We start from the raw sequence: 15,000 nt of genomic DNA, 5'->3' as shown, positions 1-15,000 counted from the left end.
AAAGTGTCAAAACCACAAGAAAGGAGGGGGCAAGAAAGGGGAAGGAAGAAGCAGGGAAGGCAGGCAGGGAGAAAGGAGGGAGGGAGGAAGGAAAGGAGGAAGAAAGATTATTTTTATTGGACACAGATCCTATCAGAAAGACGGAAACAGCTGAACATTGTCGCTTTAAAGGTTATCACTAATAATACCAGCTTAATCGTAAAAAGTAGAAATGACAGTCGGCAACAAATAAAAAGCTTTTTCTCTGGTCAAACTGGTGCTTGAATAATGTTACTTAGATCATCCTAAAATACAGAAGTATTTTAAAAATCTGTGTGGCATATTTAAGAGAAGCCACAGCAGCCCATCTTTTTTTCTTGTGGGCCTGCCACAGAGATAAAAGTGTCACTGATTTTGCATTAATAGCCACACAAACTTTTGTTTTAAAGAGATTTGTTTTTGTTTTAATTATCTGGGGAGCAGGTTGTGCAAACTTGTGTACAGGTGCCTGCTGAAGAAGAAAGCATCAGATCCCCTGGGGCGGCCTGACAGGAGTGCTCCAGACCAAACTGGAGTCCTCTGCAAAAGCAGTAGGAACTCTTAACTCTTAATCTTTCCAATCCCACAAGTGTTTGTTTTATTGTTTGTTAGTGTTTTTATTATTATTATTATTATTATTATTATTATTATTATTAAGTTGTTTAAATCTGGAAGAGCCAAGGGGCATCAAAGCTCTTTGTAAAACAAAGTTCTCTGGTTTGGGGAGATCTTAACTCTTAGAGTGACAGCCACGAGAGGGGAAGTAGCTTGTCCTCCTACCCCCACCCCCCTGTCTTCCATGTCTAAGTTAAGGACAGCATTTGGCTGGACCATTTCCAATTGCAGGTTTGCAACTTCCTGCCAGTCCTTCATTCTCAGAATCACTCTGTTCTAGGCTTCGTCTTGTTAGAACCACACATTCTGTTAGCAGCAGATGAGGCCCTAGGTGGTGTCTGGGGATGCTTGGCAGTCACGGTAGGCTGTAAACGCTTGAAGGACGCATTTGTCTTGCCTTGCCGAGCCACTGCTCTATCTTTCCCTCTCTCTTTTCTTCTCCTTCCCTCACTCTTTCTCTCTCATCTACTTCGCAACACAGCCCTTGGCAAATACCTCCTCAACAAAGGCCCCCTTGCAGAAAGCTTCGTCTCTGTAGTTGTCCAGGCAAAGTATATAGTTTAATTGGAGGAAGTTAGCACAGATCTGGGCTAGTCTTTAGGTCTACAAAGCATAGGCATCTCAGGCGTCTCCCTTAGTTCAGCTCTTGAAGCCTATAATCTGCTGACGAGAGTACCTTTCGATTTATGGAAAGGGGTCATATATTTTAGTGGTTATGCATGGCTTAAATAATGTTTAATGCTTATTATGATCCCTTAGTGTGACATTTCTGCTGAGTTTTATATTTTCTTTTTCTTTTCTCTCTCTCCAACATTTTTTTTTTCAGTAAATGTTGAACCAGTTTTATTCGCCTCCAAAGGTGAGCATTCGCATTCTAGTGGGGTAAAAAAGAAAGAAAAAAAAAAAAAAGAAAAGAAAAAAGAAAGTAGAAACTCACAGCATAAGTTTTAAATATTGGATGCCAGAAAGAGATTTTCTGTGTTGTTCTGTGTTGATGTTTGCAGTTGGGATTTTGATAGAGAACTGGACCAAATGTTTGATTTCTTCTCTTGTGTTCAGAATATAAAGTCTATTCCTCTTGTGTTTTTACTCCATGCACTCAGTTGCATTCAATATTCCTTCTTGGGGGAGTGAGGGCCATCCTAAGTACTGTTGCAATGTCACCATGCAATTACCCTTAAAGAAACGGACATCACCACAACCCAACTACCACCCTTCCCTGATAATTGTGTGGACAGTCATTTGTATTTGTCACGGTACTTTAGGTTAAAAGTTCTCTTAAAGCGTCCAGGACTAACCTTTAAGAGTCAGCCATAAAATCTGCATTTGCAAAGATTAGAAATCTATTTTTTAGTTTATCACAAAGAAAAATAGTTGTGATTTGAGTCTAGGCTACAAACCACTCAGATGTCCAGACTTTAATGTGAAATCAGAATGGAATTATGAAAGTATCATTTTATTTGGAATAGGAAAAAAATAAAATAAACTTAGGGCAACTTGTACATCATGGATGGAGCAATGAATAGATGATTTGAGTAGTGTCTCTAAGAAAAACTTCTCAATTAAATAATCTTCAGATAGCACCTTACTTTAAATTGTAAGACTTTTGCCAATGTAAACACATTTGTACAAAATGTCGGATGTTGTGTCAAAATTTTTACTTGGAAGGCCTTATTAATATATAGTTACTGACCTATAACTCATCCCTTAAGATTTACACAAGACTATAGTTTTCTTTTACTTTTGTAAATATCTTCCTATTTCCATGCATAGCTTAATTTATCTGCCAGCAATACCAACACCGTGAGATAGTCTATCTTAGTTGTGGAATTGTCTTCATTTTGATAGATACTAAGCACATATGCTACTACTTATCATTCAAGAAACCGAGACAGACATTACTAATCGATCACCACCTTCTCTCCTGCTGTGAACAGATGCAGCCTGCCAATACTTCTCTCCAGTCCTCTAAGCAGCCACTACTGATCAATCAGAATTGGCATCAAGATGAACTGCCCTTGCCATTCGGGGCAATAACCACATAAAATTATAGATGTGATTCCCTGGGGTAGTGAAAATGCCAAAGCCTGTTATAATTGCCTCTTCAAAATGGGTACTTAATATTCTCTTTCCTACCATTACAAAGATAGAGAATAAGGTCATGCAAAGCATATTCCATCAGAAGTAAAACTTCTAACACATTTTTGCATTTCTTTGTACCACTAAGACCCAAATCGTTTTACACTTAAAAACGCGTGCACGCAAACATGCACACATGCATTTACACAAAACACCATTGAGATTCAGTAACTAGGGCCCAGCTTATGTCCACTCCTCTGCCTTCCTCCAAAGAAGAGAATGTAACATTTACAATATTATTTGCAATCCCTATTATTAAACTACTCTTGGGGGGGTCGGGGGAGGGCAGAGTGCTCTGAATGCTTAGCATCCTGTCTTGAATACTGATAGTAAATAGTGCCCTTCCCCAGAAGGAAATATTCTTAATCTTAAAGAAATTATATTTACAGAAGAATAATTCATCCTAAGTTACTTTAAAATAAGTAAATCCGTGGCAGTGTAGTTAAATTCATAAGAGCAAAAACCTATCATTACTCTCAGATTCTCTTTGGATCCCTGCTAAATTGAGGACTGTGCAATTTATGAGTACATATTTTTTGGTTAAACAAACCCTAGAAAAAATCATGTTTGTGCATCAAAAACCTGTTATTAAGAGCTCAAAATGTAAACTTCTTATTAGAAGATTTGAATTTGTTTCCAAATGTAACACTCTCTAGAATTAAGAGTGATTTCATGTTTTCCTTTGTGGTAAGGTGACCGGACCACGCTGTAGGGGAAAGGACCATAACAGCTTATGGTTTTAATCATTTCTGAAGAATACTTACTTCACAAAAACAATCCGGTGTGCTCTAGAGCACATAGTGAAGAAGGAAACCGGTAACAAAGACAAAGTGCTAATGAAGCACTTTGCCTCGGGTCAGGGGTGGGGTCCAGAGCTGAGGAAGGCTGGGTTGGTACTGGAACACAGTGGAAGGAGTGAGCCCTGTTGGCTATCCCAACAGCCACACATGCAGAGAATGATGTTCGGTATATGTCAGGCGATGTCATTGCCCTCAAGGATACTACCATACTACAGAAGTACGACTAGAGATGGTGGCTCATTCCCCAGGAATGGTTCGTTTCAAGTTCTTCTTTCTAAATAGGCCTCTCAATGTATTTGTTTGTCATTTGTTTATTTTTCTGACAAAGGTTGAACCAAAAGTCTTATGTATATGAAGAATATACTCTGTCACTGAGTTTTGCCTCTGCCTCTGTCATTTATTTATTTATTTCATTACCTATTTATTGATTTGTTTAACTTTTAAAATAACATTTTATTTGTTTAGAGCACATACATTACTTGGGAATATACAGATGTTTTTGAGTGACTAAATAAAGTAATACATGCTTTTGTACTTCATGTGCTTATTGGTCATGCTAGGAGCACTTAAAATCAATTCCTGGAAGTTCTCAAACATAAAATGAATTGCTTTTAAATACAGTCACCTGTTACTTAGGAAATATCTTGGATTTATTTGTCCTAACTGAAACTTGGCATCCATTGAGCAAGACGTTCCTGTTTGCCCACAGCGCAATCTCTGCTCACCACCACTTCACTTCTGTGTGATAGTTTTAGACTCTGTGGCTGGAGGCATTTGTCTCTCCTGTGATTAGCTTATTTCACTTAATGTGACATCCTCCAGCTTCAGCCATGTCATCACCAATGAAAGAACACCCTTCTGTTTGAGAGCGAAGTGTGAAGTGTACATCCACTCATTCCTTAAGGGATGCTTAGATTTAGAGGCAGTTCTTTGGGAGCATGCCTCTTGCTCTTCATTGATATCCAGTAGCAAATACATTGTTAGCACACAGTAGGCACTCAAAAAATACATGGTCTCAGATTCATTCAGTATAGAGGGAGTAGGAAGAGACAACATAGTGTGGGTAAACTATGGTGTTGCCTTTCCCTTTGCAGACAATGAGCTCTGTTACCTTGTTTCAAAATCCTAGTGTCTGCTGGATGTGCAAAATACTTGTTCAAAGATTTCAGAGGTATGCATAGGACAAATTAGAGAAACAAGTAAGTCAGTTACTAGAATGCAAAATGAGGGAAAATATTAAGAAAGGAGGCAATTTTAAGATGCTATGGTTTGAATATAGAAATACAATAAACTATTCTTTCAAGAGGGAGTTGGAAATTGCAGCAATTTATTTTGGCAGACACGTTTTGCTTTGAGACAGGGGCTCTTGTATCCCAGTCTTAAACTAAATATATAGACTTAAACTCCTGATCCTCCAGCTTCTGCCTCTTTAGTACTGGGATTAGACTGTGTACCACCAAGCCCAGTTGGTGAAAGTTGACCCTAGGGCCCTCATGTGTTAGAAATGTGTTCTGCCGAATGAGCTACAGTATTCTTAGTCCAGTATACACATTCCGTTAATCGTTATTCCTTGTGACCAGCCATTCCTCTAGCTTGGACAAATGCAGAGAACAAAGAAGGTATTTCCAGGTGGAGCAAGACCAACCAAGCAACAGGAAAGGTTCAAGTGGCCTTGCGGTGAAGGTGTGAAGACTCAGAAGTACTTATTCCCTAGCAGCCACTTATTCCAGGAAAGCCACACAGTGACCCCCCAACAACATGAGGAGTGCTGTCATGACGTTGTCTACCATCAGGACACTCATCAGACTTTCTGGCTGGCTGGCTAAAAGTGTACTTTAACTCTGCATCTCCCTGACTCTTCTCCACAACATGGAGTCACCAGCTACCTTGTACTGAGATGGCTCCATCCTCCTTGGATGGGATTTCACTGTGTTGGCTTAATGCCAAAGGTCAGCAGGCTTTACAAACTTTGGGAAAGCAGTAGAAGTAGCAAGTTTTACCTACTGTCATCACCCATCGTATTTTCATATCGAGCAAGGAGAATAAGTTTAAGTGGTGTTACGAAGCATATTTATTTATGCAGACGCTCTTTTTATCCTTTTCTCGACAGGATGTTGGCACCACACTTGAAATTGGGGGAATATGCCACATGTCCCCATTTCTCAACTCCCTTACTGCCAACTTTGAATTGAGACGATCTTCAGGATTTTGAATATCTTCAACATTGATTTACTACTCCTGTGCAGTATAGAAATGAAGACAATGGAAGTCTCAAACTGAGACAGACAGCACCTTGTAATTCTTACTTCCTCTCTTGGTGTTTCTACAGGCAGGAATAAGAGATGGTTCTTTCTTCCTCTCCAGTTCAGTCTAGCCGTCTCACCCCCTGCAAGAATTCCTGGGATTCCCACCCAGCCATGATGCCTTTCCATTGTAGTCAGGACTCTGCCATTGACCAGCCATGTAACCTAGGTCAAGTTGTTTGATTTGTATTGCTTCGCTTTCATTGTCAGTAAAACTGAGACAAAAGCAGAACCTAATGCCTGAAGTTGTTGCCAGGATTTAAAGAGATTAAGAGTGTTAAGGGCTCTGGACAGTGCTTGCATCTAGTGAGCAGGCAATAAATGCTAGCTGCAAGCTGCTGGTGTGACCATTCTGGCTGTTGTGTGTATCCAACAGACAATTGTCTGTGTGCCTCATGTTGAAGGATTAGAAGGATAGCAAGGGAAGGGAAGGGAAGCCTATCTAATGACTCCTGCAACCACTTGCCCCTAGTTAGTTTTTTATGACAACACAAAAGTCCCGTATTACAGCTTCAAGTCAAAAGTATTGAAATGTCTTCAGTTAAGCCAAATTCAAGATGGAGTTGTATTCAATCAAGAAGTTCCTAGGTAGAATATTCACTTGCCTTCCCCTCCCCCCCCTGCTTCATAGAGGTCACCTGCCTTCAGCCAATCATGGTCTCTGACATCTAAAGTCCATCTAAAGTGTCAGGCTGAGTCTTTCATATCTTGCCTCCTCCTTCTCTGTCATCTTCCCCCTGTTCCACTTTTAAGGATCCTTCCGATTATAGTAGCCCCACACAGACATCCAGAATAATCTCATCTCTGAGTCAACTAATTAGCAAACTTTCTTCTACCCTCAGCCTTCATCCTGCCTTGCCTCTTACATCAATCGTCTAGCTCTACGGCTGCAAAATAACACAAAGTGCATAGCTTGTGCCAGTACAGACTTAAAAGGGGTCTGAAGGGTCATGTTCTCTGAAGCCTACAGTTTCCTAACCTCTGATGGTTGGTCAGCACTTCTCGTCATTTCTTGATTGGCTTTTGAATTCTCTGTCTCTGTCAAGAGTTGTGCTTCATGGTTACGTAACACTCTCCTGTGTGTGTCTCTGTGTCTTTCCAAGGCTGTCCTCTTATACGGACATAAATCCTAGCATATTAGGAGCTCGCCCAGCTTCAGCCTGACCTCATCTTAACCCTGTATATCCACAATGATATTATTTCCAAATAAGGTCATTTTCTGAGTAATTGGAAGTTAGGGAATCAAGTTATTTCTGGGACTTGGGGGAAAAAAATACAATGAAATCCATAGTCATATAACTCCATATAGGTGCTAGGGGTCAGGGCATGGTCATCTTTAGGGCAGTATCATTACACACAAACCTGCCTCCCTTCAAAGCACCCTCGTTCCTGATTGGATAAGATGAAAAAGAACTGGAGAGAGAAAGGAAATCTCTGTTTGGCCTCAGCCCTAAGGTCCCCAAGTCACTCATGAAGCATAACACATCTAAGCATAGTGTTTAGCGGAGTTTTAGTTCATAGCAATGGGAAAGGGAGTTTGAGAGACAGTAGAAAAAAGGAAGAAATTGAATCCTTGACAACATATGGTCAAATTTCATCTCAACTGAGCTTTCATTTAAGGTGTCTGAATCCGTTCTTGGAAGTGTCTTTTCCCCTCCTGTTTAGTGTGTTCACTCCATATTGAATTGCTTTTCTCTTCTCCACCCCCCACTTACCACCAGCTCCCTTCAGCTGGCATTGGACTCTCATTCTGCTGATATTTGAAGTGTGACTAGGTCTCAGTTTCCCAGCAAAATCCTTTGTTCTCCAGTATTGATCCACTAATTATCTACCTAATCCCCCCTCTGCATCCTTCCCCTTACAAAAGAAACAACAACAGAAATTAAAGGCACAGATGGAAAGAGCAAACCACCTTCAACCTTCATAGCATCCCTGGGAGAGAATGTAACTGTGTACTAACAAGGAGGATGATCTGGTTCTCCATTTCTTTCCCCATGGGAATATGTACTTGGATTTCATTTCACTAAAATATTGCATGTTTTTTTTTGTTTTTTGTTTTTGTTTTTGTTTTTTTTTTACCTTGAGGGCACTAATTGTTACAAAAATGGATCTTACCATCAACTAAACTTGTCCTGCATGCAAGGCACCTGGAATGAATGAGGAAGATGGGTTTGTCTTCCCAGAGGTGTGCTCTTAGCTTTTTGTGTTGCCATTTTGCCTGACTGACCTTCCTGAGTCGGTCCCCTGGTGGGGGGGAGGGGGCTCAGTTTTCTTATCTATAAAATGACTATTTCAAAGCTTTGGGTTTGCAGACTTATGGTTAGAATTGAAGGAGTGGGCTGTGTATCTCAAAGACTTGCTACCCGTTCCGTTACGCAGCATCCGTGTGTCATACTGTATCACTGTCAGTCAATGGTCCCTATTTTTGTTACTATATAGCTTGTTTTATTGGCTCTGCCACAGGAAGCAAGGCATCCTTAGTGTCCTTTATGTCTGGTCTTGGAACCAGCTCAGACTCAGCAAAGAGATGCCTGTCTCTCTGGGGTTTGTTTTGGATGGGATTGTACTACTTTTTTTTTTTGTTCAGCAAGTCAGAGCCAAAGGACTTGGCTGGTGAAAAATTTAAATCAGATCGGTGAGAGTCAGCAATCTTCCTCTCCCCCACTGTTCGGCTCTGCACCTCTGCCACCAGGTCAGGGAAATCGGCGGTCCTGGGGAGCAACTACAAAGCTGTTTCCAGAGCCAATTTCCTGCTGAACTGTGTGTTACACTCTTAGCAACATTCCAAAAATTATACTCACTTCAAAGGCAGCTTTGATCTGGCCCCCTCCCTCCCTTCTCCCCAGCCTTTGCTGAGGAGCGCGTCTCCTGGACTAGAGTTCACCTTGAAAGGCTGAGATGCCTCTGAGCAGAGCTCTGCTCTTCCTGAGAGGGAGGGAGGCCCCGAACCAGAGGAGAAAAAAAAAGGAGAAAGAAAAGAAAGTCTGTGGGAGGCCTCACTTATTCTCAGTAGCCACTGCCCTTCACTTGGCAGCTTCACGCCTTCTCGGGGTGAGCAAACCCACCAGTCTGGGTTCACCATCCACTGAGCAGCAACAGTGGCTGCAGATTCCAGCAATTTCCATCTTTTCTGGTTGGGTGTTGTCTTTTAAGCAGGGAGCTGTCGTGTGTTTCTTGAATAAGGCTATGTTTGGATATGTATAACTCTCACACTGGATAAGGAGGGACAAGGAGGACAGAGACCTGCTGATGTGTGACATTGTAAGGACGAGGTTCCTCCTAGATGATTCCCTAGAAGGAAGTGAATGTGTGGGGTTTTTTTTTTCCTCCTTCCCCAGCTCCCCCTTTCCTCCTTCTGCATTACAGTTTGTAACCTGAGGTAAAGCAAAATACCTGGCCGGCAGACAACTTACCAAACAAGTTACCCAAGATATACAAAAGTGCTAGCAAATCCCATTTTCAGCCCAAGGGAAACCTCTTAGACACCAAGGAAAAGGGAAGAGGTGATTTCATGAGAATTCTTTGTCCATCAATGACAACTCTGTGAGTTGTAGACCCAAGACACCAACTTCTTTTATGAATTGAAATTCTCAGGTTGTCTTTTGGCGAGGGACTTTATGTAAGTGAGCAAGTCTCTTCCTCACATAAGGAAGGGACTAGGGAGAATAACCTGAGCTGATACCTCAGTGAGAAACAAAAGGCAAATTCTGCTTGGTTGTGGCCTTAGAAATCACATCTCACCTGAGTCTTAGATCATTTTCCCATAAAATGGGGACTTTTGTGGTAAGGGTAAATGACAGAAACCCACTGAAAGCATTTAAATGACATAGTTCTTACCCTACAAGTTCAGAGTCCATTTGAAGTGACCAGCAACCAAAGAAGCCATTGCTTCTGAGCATCTAATCCTGGTCTGTTTCCCTGTGCCTGGCACATGGTCTCACATTTAATGTAACACAACCGGATATGTACATTGACTAAACTGCATTCACTTTAAGGACCAAAAGAACTTTACTTTAGGCACATGCTTATGATCCCAGGACTCAGGTGGTGATGGTGGTGATGATGGTGATGGTGCTTGGGGATTTTGCGTTTGAAGTCAATCTGGGATACATGGCAAGGGCCTACATTTCTACATGCTCAGGACAAACTCTCTGAGGGAACCCTCGAAAAGCGAGAACTCATTTTACAACCTCCCCACTGTTATTCTATTAGCATCCTTGCTGTTCGGTCTAAAAATTATTGATTCTGGATACAGACCCTCAATGAAAAGGAGCACGTACTGACCCAGAATATGTACAATGGTTACTTAGCTCACACTTAGTGCTCAGAGAAGGTTAAACACTAGTGAAACGACACATTGCCTGCCTTTCAACATTTTGGTTTCTATATGCATTTTTGGCATCGTGTCTATGAGATAAAGATGGGTTTATTTATATTTCTCTGTTTTATGAAAGCCTCACAGTTATGCTAAGGGAATAAAAGCAATTACCACTGGTTCTTAGAAAGAGGCTCTGAGATGTGTGCAGAGCAATCACAGAGCACTTTATGAACGTGGCTGGCTCCCCAGGACCCACTGCACCACGCTGACCATTCCAGTAATTAATAACCACCCTGACACTTGAAGCCCATCAGGAATGAGATGCTGCCCTATTCTGAGAGAACGGCAGGACATGTTACCTCCCCGTAAGCTCCGCTTGCTGCGTTAGCAAGTGGCAGCTATTATATGAGACAGAGCCACAGCTGAGCCCACAGTTTGATTTTTGTCACCATAAAGTCGGGAGTAGAATTGACGGTGGAGTAATTAGGAATGAATTCTCAGATCCTGACTTATCACACACACTGCCAGAGAAGGTGGCAGGAGCCATGTGGCAGTGTTTTGGAAGCTCAGGCAGTGACCTTGCAGGCTGACCTGACTCTTAATCTATCAAAGAGACCAATAAGCCCTGAGCTGACAACCAATGCCGTTTGGGGAATTTTTTTTTTCTTGGTAGCCTTTAGGCACTCAGAAGAGAAAGGAGCAAAAAGATGGAGGCAATATGGGGAGTAAAGTTACCACAGGAACAAAATGTTCTTCTGAGCAGCTTGAAATGAGCATAATTTTGGAGGATTTCTGCAGTGGTGGGTTAATTCATAATTGGGTTTGCTGAGCAATCAACAATGTGTTGCTTGTATTTTCATATGCCGGGAACATATGACTCGGCGTGTGCAGGCGTGTGGATTATAATGCTCCAGTACTCTGATACCTCACTAATGTGCAATCTCTATTTCTTGCTTTTGTCTGGGGGCCTCTCATATTACATTTAGATTGTATCCTTTATCATCCTAAATTGACATTTATGCTTTTACTTCTATTGTTTCCCCAGCTTCTCCCTGGTATGGATCAACAATTTGTTTTAATCTGTGTCACTTCTGTTATCTCCCTCGACACAGAGGCACAGTCATTCTGCACCACCATCCGCCTACAGAGGTTGTGTTATGGGGAGTGTGGTGGGGTCCCTCACCCTCTCCCTCTGTCTAAAGTGCTAGCGAATGTTAATTGCTTTTCCAGTTAGTTTATAAGAATGCAGAAACCGCTGAATACAGCTTGACTGGTTTTGATGAAAGTAATGGAACACTAGTGCCTATGAATAAATAAATCTGATTTACATAGAGGACTATCGTGGTGCTGGATGGGAAGCTGCCGAATGCAAGCAAATTATAGTTTAAGGACACATTATTCCTTGGCTTTTATTCCAAATGAGGGAGAGGAGCTCAAGTTTCTTTAGTTTCCCAGAGGGAAAGACGAGGTGGTCCCTGATCCTGGGAGAAAACTGCTTTCTGAGGATCTAAAACTTAAGGGGATGTGTTTAGTTTGGAAAGAAGCTGTTTTGACTATTTAATTTCTGAAATTTCCATTTTAGAAAACAAAGAGTATATACAAAGGGGTTAGGAACTGATGAGGAAAAAACAAAAAACAAAAAAACAAAACAAAAAAAAAAAACCCAAAAACACAACTATGCGTATGCAAAAGGTCTAACTCTGGCTCGCAGAGGGAGGCTCAACCACACCCACTTCCTTGCTAAACTGATTTTATTTTCTAAATTCCTGCAAGATCATAGAGACAGTCTTGTCTTTCAGATGAAGCAAGGTAGCTAAAGGGGAGCCTTATGCAGGCCAAGTCCACTAATCATAGCTTCTTGGGAGTGAAGAAGCAGGTGGTAAGGGAGTACTTAGTGTAAGACCAATGACATTCCAGTACCTGCTGGCGTTCTTCTCGGATGTGGAGATAGAAGAAGGATGCTAACCGACAGGATCCACAATCTGACTCAGCTATAAGCAAAGGTGCCGTGGCTTAGAAGTGACTTCATTGGTGAGAATGAAACATCAAAATGCAGACAGTCAGAAAAGAGATGTTCTGGGACTCATGTCTTTATAGGCACTAGTGGGACAGCGACAGACATCACAAAGTCATAGCCTTGAATGCACTGATATATGTTCATGACAAGCCCTTGGCAAATCCTCCCCTCGAAGGACAGAAATAATTGAGACATGTCTTGACACTTGAATTCAAGACCTAAGCAGATAAAGTTTCCAGATGCAAGGAAGAGTTCTCTTTGCATCTCGTGTCTCTCACAGCACAGCGTTACGAAGGAGGGAAAAATTCCCCCAGGAAGCCCAGGGTGTGAGCTAAAAGTTAGCTAAAAATTATCATCAATAAAAGCAAATGAACACTTGACATGTTTTGTCCACTTCAAGATCTTCCATTGGCAAATGTATTTGAAATCAAATTATTATCCACTATCACCCATGCCTATCTTCTATGTTCTTCCCCATCATTCCTCAGGCCCTGATGATATATCGATAAGGTATAGATTAAGTATAAAATGACCACAGATCTCGAGCACTTAGAGATTTATGAACTGAAGTTTGGGTCTTATATCAAATCAACCATCTAGAAAATGTATGATTTCACCTTAATATTAAAAATTACTGGCAGTGTCTTCATCTTATCCAATTGTTATTGTCCTGATAAGCCACAGTAAGCAGAGTAAGAAATTGTGTGATAAATTATAGAACAGACATTGAAAAATATATTTATTGAATTTGGATGTTCAAAGATTTTACTCACTGTATACAGAACAAAAAGTTTAATGCCTACTTTGGGTCCAAGTATTTTAGAGTCTCAAAAGGCAAACTAATATTCAGGTGGCTGTGCACTGAGCTAAGTCCCCAGGCAGGTAAAATTAGTCATTACAATGAAACTCTTTGCTTAAAAAAGAAGAAAAAAAAAAAAAAGATTCTTGGCCAATATGAATGGTCAACAACAAATCAAATTTTATTATAATATACATGTCTTTCTCCTGTCCAGAATTATGTAAGGAGCCTAGATTCTTAGTCCTTAAAGTATGATCTCTGAACCAACATGTTAGCAACCCCTGAAGAAGACTCGGGAATTAGACATATCTTAATAGGACTCTCAGATTGATGGGGTGGCCAATCACACTGTGATGGACAGGAAGCCTGACAGAAGAAGGGAAGATCTTCCTATGTCAAACAGATCTTGCTAAATGGGAGATATGAAAATAATAACAATAATTAGGATGGTGATGATGAGCAAAGTAATGGCTAATATAATTGAACACCTTTTATAGGCATGCTCTCTGGACAGCTCTGTGGGAAAGCACATTTATTCTTACTTTTAAAGTGAAGAAATAAAGCCTGGGAACTTTAAAGTACTTTTGTTGTATATCAAAGTGGGTAGGCAGCATAGCCAAGATTAACACTCACATATTCTTATCTTCACTGTGTCAATAAAGTCCCCTGCATCCTGTGGAAAGAATCTTCCATATTAGAAGACATTCTTTGCAAGTCTTTTGATAGAGAAAGGGTAGTAAGTCTTGAAGAGGGAACATTCCCATGGACAAAGGAAAGGATGGCCAGAACAATGGTCTTTCAGACTCTTTTGTCATAGGCCCACCTTTGAGATCCCTAACCCTTCAGTCCTCTTTCTCCCCCTCTGGTTTCTATTACAACATATCCTTAACACCTCTTGACAGTGTACCTGACTCTTCAAGCCCATTCTTCTGCCTTAATCCATAGTTCATCTGTTTCTGCCTCTAGAAAAACATCCTCTAATATGGCCTGTATGGTTTTGGTCTCTCCATCCTCCAATCTAGCCACCATACAGTTATCTACTAGCTTCCTAAAGAAGACACTCTACCTTCTCAAGCCCATCCAGCCAGGTTCACATCTACCTAACTCTGCTAGACATTAAAACACGAGGTCAAATCAAATATGCATCCTGCCCATATGATGGACAGCCCTCACATCTCCTTCTCTGTCTTTGTTTCTCTTTCTCAGCGTTTGCTCACAACTATCAGTGATCCTAAACTTCTTATCAGCCATGCTTTGTCCATCAGGGTGCACTTTTGTCCTGGTGTACTCCTTCCCATCCTTTGACCACCAGTCCTTCCTTTCAGCTTTTCCTGAGCAAATAATAATAATGATGATGATGATGATGATGATGATGATGATGATGATAATTCTTTTACCTGAAAATGGCATTTGGAAATGGTTCATCATTTTCCATTGTTTCTTACCTATACCCCTTCCTAGATCAGGATTTGTATTCCTGCCTTCTGTCTTGGAGGATCAGAAAGAAATAAAGGACAAGAAATAGTAGAGCTGCTAACAGATCCAAAACCACCTGTTGTTGAATATATGACATTTCCAGTGCACTGCTCCCAAGAAGTCCTGTTGCAATCACATCGATAGTCTCAGAATCAGGTGGGGTAACTTCGGAATAGAAATTGATCTTGAGGGGTATGTTTCCATATGATTCTGCTCAGATTTGGGCTGTGTGGTGACTGACCACTTGTAGCTCATTTCTGTCTTGCAGCATCCAGGTAAAAGAAGTGTTCTAACTTCCGTTCCACTGATGACGAGGTAAAACCCTGGATCTGTAGAATATCCTGCCAAAGTAAAGTTAGAGTTAACTTAGTTGGGAAACCCAGGATTTTTCTTCCTCCTGAGCTGCCTCCCTAACAACTCTCTTTATCTCTCTCTCTTTATTACCAAACTTTCTAAAGGTGTCTGCGTACTTATACAAAGGAGCACATTGTGACTGTCAAGCAGATATGCCAGAA

The 15,000-nt window shown here is 41.1% G+C and overlaps 1 protein-coding gene across 2 annotated transcripts in view; it reads left to right on the top strand.

Moving 5' to 3' along the window:
- Positions 1-15,000, top strand: part of Tenm2 (teneurin transmembrane protein 2) — a 670,345-nt gene that overhangs the window by 339,402 nt on the left and 315,943 nt on the right. The window lies entirely within an intron of this gene.

Source organism: Psammomys obesus, unplaced genomic scaffold (genome assembly GCF_907164565.1).
Source record: "Psammomys obesus unplaced genomic scaffold, mPsaObe1.curated_primary_1811, whole genome shotgun sequence".
Lineage (NCBI taxonomy): Eukaryota > Metazoa > Chordata > Mammalia > Rodentia > Muridae > Psammomys > Psammomys obesus.
Note: the sequence above shows the minus strand (reverse complement) of the source record. Positions and strands in the feature narration are given on the sequence as shown.